The sequence below is a fragment of the Bos taurus genome, chromosome 19, assembly GCF_002263795.3.
Source record: "Bos taurus isolate L1 Dominette 01449 registration number 42190680 breed Hereford chromosome 19, ARS-UCD2.0, whole genome shotgun sequence".
In the NCBI taxonomy this organism is placed as follows: domain Eukaryota; kingdom Metazoa; phylum Chordata; class Mammalia; order Artiodactyla; family Bovidae; genus Bos; species Bos taurus.
The window spans coordinates 9,120,960-9,131,521 of NC_037346.1; positions in this window are offsets into that span (position 1 = coordinate 9,120,960).

Below are 10,562 nucleotides of genomic sequence, written 5' to 3' on the forward strand. Positions count from 1 at the left end.
CAGCGGGTGGGTCACTTTGGCTTTCTTTTCCATTAATAAGGTAGAGAGAGAGTTGCTGTATGCCTCTTCATAGCTTTGGAAATGTCGTGAAGTTCATCTTAGAACTTTATAATTTTGAAACTAAGCAACTCAGATTTTTAGGAAAAAGGATAATATCCTTATTATTTTTGTGTGAAGGTTGATTTGAATATTCCTATGACAATAAGATATGTTCTCTTGGAAAGCCACACCCTCCTTTCTCTCTTTTGGACAGTCTCCTCTTAGGATGATAGCATTTCCCCAGAAGAGAAGTCCTGTTTTCTGCATTTTGAACTCTTTGCCCAATAACCCTTTTGTTCTTTGTTCAGAATGATACAGGGCACAACTTGGAGACTTAGCCCTAAACTGGGAGTCTGTGACCCACTATGTAACACACTAGTAACCTGGAATGACCCACCTGGTCTCTCTTGCAGTCCCCAATTCTTCCTCACCAAGCTAGCATAAAACAATATCTGTCTCATTAATCTCACTTTTGTTAAAGATTCAAATAAAAAGTGTGTAACGTATATTTTATAAATCATAGAACCTATGTAAGGATTATTTTTATGGCTAGTATTCTGAAACTATTCTTTATCAGTTGAGTAGTGTTTTGGAAGTAGGGCAGATATTCTCAGTGCAGTGAGAGAGGTGTGGAGAGGGTGAGGGCTGGACTCCAGAGGGGCCACGCACCATGCCTAAGGGTGATATTGAGATTAGAGAGTGACATCAACCGAGCGCTATGTCTGCAAGACTCTGACTACCTACAGCTATTACCCCATCCACCCCAATCTTCAGACTCAACACTTTTTGCAACAGGAATGGGAAGATCCACTCACTTCCTCATTCATTAATTTGTATTTGTAAATATTCCAGCATCCATTTGGGACTTAATGCATTACTTTATCCATAGAAAGTGCTTTATGAAGGTTTGTTGATTATGTATCTCTCTATACACTCCTGTTCCCCTTCCTTTTTCCCTCTCTCCCTCCCTACACGATTTCTGCCAGTTTAGCCTTCCTATATCCATCTGAGCCTTTTCCCCCAGTTCACTGGTGTGTGTGCCTTGCTTCCTTTTTGCTTGGGCTTTCATAGTACACACCTGTCATGTCTTTCCTCCATTATCAAACTGGGGCTTTGGGGTCAGGTTATTAGAGCTGAAGAGAAGAAATAGTTTATGGTTAGAGTTGCAAGGGGCTATGAACCCAACAAATTTAAATAAAAAGAAGCCGTTTATTGTAATGATGTAAAGCTCTCACTGAAATAAGGTGAAGGCGGGTATTATGGGAATAAACAACTGTCAAGACTGACACAGCTGGTCCTCCTCCCCGCTCCCTCCATTCATCATTCCCTGCCTATGCAGTCACCTGTACATGGCTCAAACAGGAGCCTCTCCCGAAAAAGCTGAACTTGTCTTTCTGCTTTCACAATCAGCTAACTCAGTCTCTCTGGATTCAAATTCCAAAGTCTTTTGTTGAGGTTGGACCATGTATCCCAAGTGGCTGAGGAATGTAGGGGTCATGTGACATAAGCCCACCCCTTGAGCAGGGATTGTGGGTGAGGGTTGTCCCCTGAGAAGGAGCTTGTGGGTGCCAACTCCCCCAAAGCATGGCTATCATGAAAGGAACAAGCAACACACCTCTGACATGGCACCATCCAAGAAACGTGTCATTAGTTATGTCTAGACATTCATGTTTTTATTCATTCATCAGGTAAGTATTTACTGTCTACAATTACTCCTTCTGTTCTACTTTGTTCTCTTTGCCCCCTAGGTCTTTGGGGAAAGTTCCTGAGTTTGTTTTGGCTGAACCAATTAAAGGAAGGACAGGAGCCTGAGGAAGTAGGGCATTCTAAGAGGACAGGTGGCTGCGGCTGTGGCAGTGGCAGGGGCTGACCCAGGAGGAGCCATCAGCAATTTCTGAGAGAGCTGGAATGGAGAGAGAGCTAAGGGCAGGAGGAGGCAGCTGGACACCCAGGGACAATGATGTGACACCTGCCTGCCTGGATCTCCACCCCTGGCCATGTCTTCTAACTGCATGGACACTGGGACACACCAAGTACAGGGCAGAGGGTGCCCGTGCAAGACAAAAGTGTTTTCTGTTTTCTTGTTGAATTTAAAAACAACAATAAAACTGACTAAAGGTGCTTGTTATAATTACCGTGTTCATGCAACTCTAAATAATGTCAGCACTAAAATAGTCCTTCCTGTCAGATGGGTTGTTCCTACCACCCTACTCCTCATAAACCCTGTGTGTTTGTGGGTGCATGTGTGCATGCACGCACACGTGTGTGTGTGCGCACGCGCACGTGTGTGTGAGAGAAACAAATGGGGTCCTGAGAATCTGGGGGTAAATTAGATTTAGAGATGGAAGACCAAGGGTATTATGCCGAGGAGTGTTAAGTGGTTGAAAGAGGTGATCACATATACTTTCGGACTCTTCTAGAGTGTCAATAAAGCAGGTGAAGCCTTGCGTGAGGGAAAAAGTTGAGTTGCAGCCTGTCTCCCATGACACAGAATGTGCCCCAAGATCTCCCAAGAATCTGAACATGGGCCCATGGCCTTTGGTTTGACCAGCAGCATGAACTTCATGTAGGAGATAGATGGGCTCCAGGTTAGACATTTACAACTGGCCTCCTGTTTACATTTCATGGGGTACAAAGGAGTGGGCTTCAGGCTGGATACTTAAAACTGTTAGCATTTTCTGAGACAAGAGATAGGTGGGCTCCAGTTAAGGCATTTACAATCAGCCTTCTGTTTGCCCTCCAAAATGGAAGCAACAACAGAAACAGGGTATAATAGGCAGCATTTGTCTCTTGTATACACCTTAAGGTAATAATCATGGCAATGGTCAAGGTAATAGCCGTGGCAAGGACAAAGAGGGGAAAACCTTGTTTGAGTGAACGATTAAGGGATCTGCTTCCTCCCTCTTTTGGGACAAAGGAGACACTACACATGCACAGAAAGACTCCTTGTGGGTTAGAAGTCAGGGGATAACACCAGACCATGATGAGTCTTGCTTCTCCCAGAAGCCTTCACTTTGAGATCCACCTCGGCTGAGGTGTGCATGCCCACTCTGAGGGAGGGTCCCAGAGTGGATCGGGTATGGGAAAAGAAGCCAGATAATTGGCCTGAATTCAGTTCAGTTCATCTGCTTAGTCCAACTCTTTCCACCCCACAGCCTGCAGCACACCAGGCTTCCCTGTCCATCACCAACTCCTGAACCTTGCTCAAACTCATGCCCATTGAGTTGATGATACCACCCAACCACCTCATCCTCTGTCGTTCCCTTCTCCTGCCTTCAATCTTTCCCAGCATCAGGGTCTTTTCAAATGAGTCAGTTCTTTGCATCAGGTGCTTCAGCATCAGTCCTACCAAAGAATATTCAGGACTGATTTCCTTTAGGATTCACTAGTTGGATCTCCTTGCAGTTCCAAGAGACTCTCGAGAGTCTTCTCCAACACTACAGTTCAAAAGCATCAAATCTTCAGCACTCAGCTCTCTTTATGGTCCAACTCTTACATCCATATGTGACTACTGGAAAAACCATAGCTTTGACTAGATGGACATTTTTTAGCAAAATAATGTCTCTGTTTTTTAATATGCTGTTTAGGTTTGTATTTGCTTTTCTTCCAAGGAGCAGGAGTCTTTTAATTTCATGGCTGTAGTCAGCATCTGCAGTGATTTTGGAGCCTAAGAAAATAAAGTCTCTCACTGTTTTCATTGTTTCCCCATCTATTTGCCATGAAGTAATGGAACCAGATGCCATGATCTTCGTTTTCTGAATGTTGAGTTTTTAGCCAGCTTTTTCACTCTCTTCTTTCACTCATTAAGAGGCTCTTTAGTTCCTCTTCACTTTATGCCATATGGGTGGTGTCATCTGCACATCTGAGGTTACTGATATTTCTCCCAGGAATCTTGATTCCAGCCTATTCTTAATCCAGCCCAGTATTTTACATGATATGCTCTGCATAGAAGCTAAATAAGTAAGGTGACAATATACAGCCTTGACGTACTCCTTTACCAATTTGGAACCAGGAATACAAACACCTGTAAGAACTGACTTGTATAAATGACTTAGTCACCTCTTTACTGTGCTCCTCCTCCCTAGAGGTGATGCCCACACCCTTTCTCTCTAGGTGTGCACCTCTGCCTTGCTTCTCTTAACTAAATGAACCATTTCCCTGTGTGCTCTCCCACTTGTTGTTGTGCTGTCTCTAATAATAAACTTGTACCTCCATTGACAGTTTCTGCCTTCATGATAAATGCATATTTCCCTGGGGGCAAAGATCCAGGGAAAATAGCTTCTAGCCTCTAGCCGTTGTTGGTCTGGTGGCTAGCATTCCTGGTCCTCATCCAGGTTACCCAGGTCCAGTTACAGGGCTGGGAATTAATCTCACTTCACACCACTGCCCACAGCTGCCTTGCTGAGACCAAACTGACAGAGCAGCCACAACGACCAGGAGACCTGCTCCTTCTCACTGGGAACTGTCATGAGGAAAGGATGTATTGTTTCCCTGTCTCATCCTCCCCACATCCACACCAGACAGGAGGGGCTGGAAAGAGGAAGAAAGAAGTATGAAGGACAGATAAGCAATAAAAGGACAAATAAGTAAATAAGATAATTTCATGGAATAAAAGCTTTGAAGGAAATGCTTTGGGGTAATGTGGCTGGTAGGATGGGTAGCATTATAAAATGTGGTCAGGGAAGCACTCTCTGAGGAGGGGATATTTGAGCAAAGACCTGGACAATGAGAAGGAGACAGTCAGACAAAGGTCCATGTGATGGGCACGTATTCCAGAAATAGCAAATGCAGAGGTCCTGAGGTAAGAATGAACTTGGTGCCCAAAGCAGAAAGAAAGAGGTCAGCATAACTGGAGTGTGATGAACAGAGAGGCTCTTGGGAGGAGGTGAAGTCTGAGGTGTTGTGTTAGTTATCTACCACTGCAGCTAAAAACAGTAATGTTTTTATCTCATAGTGTCTGTGGGCCAGGAATTCTGACAGGGCATGGTGGAGACAGCTCATCTCTGCTTCTGGAAGTCTTGAACCTCAACTGGAAGACTCAAGGCCAGGGACGGAATGGCTTGCAGTTTCATTCTCTCACATTGTCTAGCTGTTGAAGTTGGTGTTGGCTGGATGCATAGGTGAGGCTACTGACGTCTCTTCAGTTGGCCTGGGGCTACCATCACAGCATGGTAGCTTCCAAAGGACAAGTGTCCCAAGAGAGAGAGAGCCAGGTGGGAGCTCAATTCTTTTTACACCTAACCTAGAAATCACATAGCATCACTTCCAATACATTCTATTAGACAGAAGTGAACAAGCAAATTAGACTCCATTTTTTGAATGAGGAATGTCAAAGAATTTGTGTAGGAACCAGATCATGAAAGAGTTTGAATTTTATTCTAACTGCAGTGAAAGTATTAGGAAGGTTTGTGTGTAGAAAGGGGTGGTGGCGCTATAAAATTTATATTTTAAATAGGCCATATTGGTTTCTGGGCAGAGGATGGTGACAGGGTCAAACCTGGTAGAGTGGATTAAGAACTTGACTTGGATTCAAATTCAAGTTCCTACACTAATCCGCTGTTCATTTCAGTCACCCAGTCGTGCCCGACTCTTTGCGATTCCATGGACTGAAGCACGCCAGGCCTTCCTGTCCGTCACCAACTCCTGGAGCTTGCTCAAACTCATGTCCATCGAGTCAGTGATGCCATCCAACCGTCTCATCCTCTGTCGTCTTGGGCAAATCACCTAACACTGAAGGGTAGGAGGACCCTTTTGCGTTTATATGGATTTACCTAGAGCTTTTTCCTTCCTCAGACCTGCAAGGGCATGTTTGTTTCATGGTTCTCCTTTGTTAGATGGCTGTTTTTGTTCACTACTATAACCCTACCACCAGCGCAGGCCCTGGATTGTGAAGACTCTCCATAAATTTTGGTCAAAAACATAAACAAATAAACAGTACTGTAAACCCCTCATTAGTCCTGGAAGACAGTATACATCAGCCCAATCAGCCTTCAGTAATTGGGAGAAGCGTTGGGGGAGCACCTGGCTCCATCTCTTCTGGGATAATCCTGTGCCCACGCTGGATGTGAGGCCTGATTCCATCATCACTGCCCAGATGGACACAAAGAAGTGAAGAGCTGCCCTAGCCCAGAGCCCAGTACAAGGGGCAGACCCAGGGCAGCCCACTCTGGTGTCAAGTCATGTTGCATTCATGAGACTTGTGCCCTCCAGGGACAGGGAAGAGCAGAGAAGGGTCTCATTTCTCCCCATGCCCATCTCAGAAGACTGAATTAGGGGTGTAGGATGGGAAGAGAGGAGAGAGAGAGCAGGCCTCACTTAGCACAAAAGGCTCTGGCCAGCGGATTGTCTGCCCTTGACATTGGATGCTGACACCTGCCACCTCCAGTGCTGCCAAGACACTGGGACCACCGACCCCCAAGCTAATAACCACACCAGAAGCTGAGGAGTCTGTGACTGGGGTGGGGCAGGACAGGCAGGGATAAAACCTCTACAGTCTTTCAAGCCATTGTTTGCATTTTTGAGCCTTCTAAATTATAAGTGCCCCAGGCAGAGACTATTGCATTCAATGGGGTGTCTAAATTCCTACAGCTTTCAGGCATTCATTCTTTCCGGAAGTATTGAGATGCCAGGAGGCAAAAATGGATGCCTCAGGCCCTTTCTGGTGGCAGCTGTGCAGCCAACACTCTCAGGCTCGGGACGCCTCCCCTGCCCGCTTTGCCCCAGATTGGCTTTCATCCCACGCACAGTGGCCACCCTAGAGGTGGGGGTTGGGGATGGGAATGGGAGCAGCCAGGGCGGCCTGCCAGCGCCCCCTCCAGGCCCTCTTGGGGGGACCTTCTCAAGCCTGAGGCCCCCTCCCAGCCTGTGTGAGGAGGCTATCTCATCAGGTCTCACCCACACCCTTGGGAGCCAGGGGGAGCAGAAAGGCTGGGAGAGTCAGACACTGGTGGAGAGCCCTTCCTGGCTCCAAGATTGTTCCCACTCTTTCCCCCAACAATAAAGCTAAGGTCTCAGGCGGCCAAACCTGCCTCGCAGTGGTGTTGCGAGAACTCAACGAGAACTCACAGAGAATGGGCTGGCGGACAGCAAGAACAGTGGATCACCCCGAACCAGCTGCAGTCCCTGTTACTGGAACCCCACCTCCGGGCCTGTTACCCTACCAGTGGCAGTGCCCTCCGGCTCTTATGCCCCACAGAACCTGAGGTATAAGACAAATGGGCTCCAGGCGTGGTGTTTACAACGGGCCTCCTGTTCACATCTCCTGGAGTGAGGAGAGCTCCAGGCCCCCATTTACATTTCCGGAAGCAAGAGACAAACAGGCTCCAAGACTACAAATTCATGACTAGACTCCTGCTATATTTTGAGATCTATACCTTGATACAAAAACCAGCAACAGGAATAGGGTAAATAACTGGACACTGGGCACTTTTATGGCAGGAAAAGAGTGGGACTAAACCCTTCTAAAAGATTAAAGGTCACACACTTCCCATCCTTGGGGCAAGGAAGACACTGTGCTTGCTCAAAAGTCTTCATGGATTCAAACAGGTAGGGGATGCCAGGCCTTAATAAGTCTTGCTACCCTCACCCATAAGCCTTTTCTGTGAGATCTACCTCCACTGAGGGGGGCGTGTGCACCCAGAGGAGAGGCCCAGAGGCAAATTAGTCATGGGGTCAAAACAATACAACTGGCCACAAAGAAGACAGACCCGGAAGACTGGCCCCTTAAAGAGGACTTAAACTTCCCAAGAGTGCGACTCTCTCTGAGTTCGCCTGTGCATCTTTCCACATGTACTTATCTTTTCAACAAACTTTTTGCTTTACTCTTTACCTTCTGCCTCCTTGCCTGAATTCATTCTCGACAAGGCAGGCAAGAATGAAGGACTCAGGCCCTCACTGCTGGCCCTTGTGGTCCAGTGGTTAGGACTCCCAATCCCAGAAACAAAGACCTTGCTTCCAGCTACTGCTCGCTGCTGCTTGCTGCAAGCTGCCGCTTACTGCGGCCTGCCTCTGAGATCAAACCTTCTCACTCCTCACGTTGCTCATGCACAGCAGGGTCTGCCTGGTGAGAAAGCCCAGGGCCCTCCTCTCCTGCCCCAGGCCCTGCTCTTGGGAGTTTCCTGACTGATGGAGGAGGCGAGGCACAACTCTCACATGAGGTCAGGGCAGAAGCGAGGAGAAGGAAGGTGCAGTGGCCCTCAGTTGACCCTCATCCCTAGCCTGGACCTGCACATCTCTAGTTCTCACCAGGACTGCTCCTGCCTCCTAAATATCCCTGCCCATTGCTGATATTGCCAGCTGATCAGAGAGGTCAGGCAGCTGGGGTGGCATGGTGGGCTCCCAAGCCAGCTCGCCAAGGCCCCGCAGTGAGTTTTTCCTGGTTTCACTAAAAACAGAACATTCAGAGCTGCCTCTCTCAGGGGAGTCCTCGGCTCTAGAGCACACATGTATACACAGGCACACACATGCACACCCCAGCTTGCCCCAGCCTCAAGCACAGCCTGCAGCTGCAGCCACAGTCCCTCAGGCCCCCGGCAGACCTCAGTGTTCCTGTTATAATAACAGAGCCAAGGGCCTCATTCCCAGGAATCCCTGGAACCAGGTCCTGAGTCCTGGCCACCACAGTGTCTCCTCGGGGGTCGTTGGAGCTGAGCAGATAAAGAGCTCCAATCAGACCTGTGGCCAGCAGTTCTACCAAGCCTGGCAGATGGTTCCTGTGAAAGTGGTTGTAGAATCTCGAGGTTTCAAGAGGGCCAGAGGAGGGCAGGAAGAAAGGATCTTGGGAGTCTCAGCTGAAAGATGCCAGGATGGGAAGGCTCCCTCATGGTTAAGGATCTGGGGGTCAGCCTGGCAGGGCCAGGCCTGCAACAGCATCTACTGCCCCAGGGCTGGCCTGGCCCAGGAGCCACAACACCCCTGACCCGAGTCACCAGGTCTTAATAGATATACAGCACAAATCCACCCCTGACCCGAGAACTGTGACAGGCAAGGTCACAGATGTGTCCCTTCCACAAATACTTGTTCAGGACCTGCCAGGCAGTGGGTTAGGTGCTGAGGCTACAGTGAGCAACACAAGAGGCATGTGTCTTCTCTGTGTGCCTGCCTCTCACAGATCTAATCAGATTCAAGCACTGAAATACAAGTATAGTCACAACGATGCTAAGCTCTAGGAAAGGAGCTGTAAGAGCTAGGATGAGGAAGACCTGGCTGCCCAAGTCATGGCCAGTGGGTGGGGACTGGAAGGTCAGCAGGAATCACCAGGCACAAAGGGAAAGGGACCTTTGTGTTGAGACCCGTCGTGGCAGGAGACCTGTCTCTGGAGCTGAAGTCAGGGGTATGGGAGGAGTGGTTAGAGGACAGAGGAACAAAGAGATGAGATGGGGCTCTGGAGAGGAGAGGTGGCAGGAGCCAGACTGCGTAAGTCCAGGGAGAGCCCGTCTCTTTAGAAGACACTGCGTGGAGGGCCAGGAGGTGTCCCAGAGGGGCCAGCATGCTGGGACCAGTGGGGTGAAGTCCCTCATGGCCTCATATGGCCATGGTCACCAGGGAGGGATGGAGGGAATGCAGGTGGGGATCTGGCTGGTCTGGGCCACAGTCCCCAGACGTTCCTGACCCTTCCTACAGCCCCCTTATTCCTAGTGTCCAGGCAGCCTCATCCCCTGTCACCCTGTTAGGTAGTTAGAATAGGAAACAGAAGTCCAGAATGGCGGTGGCTAAAAGATAAGGAAGGAAAAAGCCCGCAAAAATAAAACAAAGGAAGGTCGGGGACCGGAGAACAGGTAGAACAAACAGCACTCCTGGCTAGCCCAATTCACATACGGCAGGCCCGGGGGGAGAAAAAAAAAACATATAAAAAGAGAAGCCAAAGGGCCGGGGATCTCTCTCTCCCTCTCCCATGCGCCAGTGCGCTCCCCCACTCTCTTCTCTTTGAGTCTTTGCAGGGGATGGATTTTCCTGCTATTTTCTTAATAAAATAGAGCTGTAACATGGAGCTGTAACACTCATCTGTCCAAGAGCTGTAACACGGTCTGTCTGAGACCTGAGAGCTATAACACGGTGCATCCTAGAGCTATGACACGCCGAGTTCTCTAACATCCATCGCTTCAAATTTTTGTTCGGACAAGACAGAACCGAGGAAAATACACTCGCCTGACAACCCCAAGTGATCTTTTTGATGAGTCTCACTACAAATCTTTTTCTCATGTGGCTCCATCTTGGACCCTCATTTTGCTCATTTTTCTTACCCAAGAAGAGCTCTCCCACATGACTCCCTAACCCCTGAGGTCCAGCTGTTACCGAGTCACGCTTGCTCTGCTTGCCGCAGGGTAAGCCAATAAGTCTGGGAGATGAGGTGTTGAGGGAAGGAATATGACTTTGTTCAGAGAGCTGGCTGACCAAGAAGATGGCAGACTAATGTCTCAAAACAATCAGCTTGTGGGTGCCTGGATGCCAGGTTCTTTTATGGATCAGAGGTTGGGGGGCGGTGAGGAAACAAAGTGAAAAGACCATTTAATTCTTGCAAATAT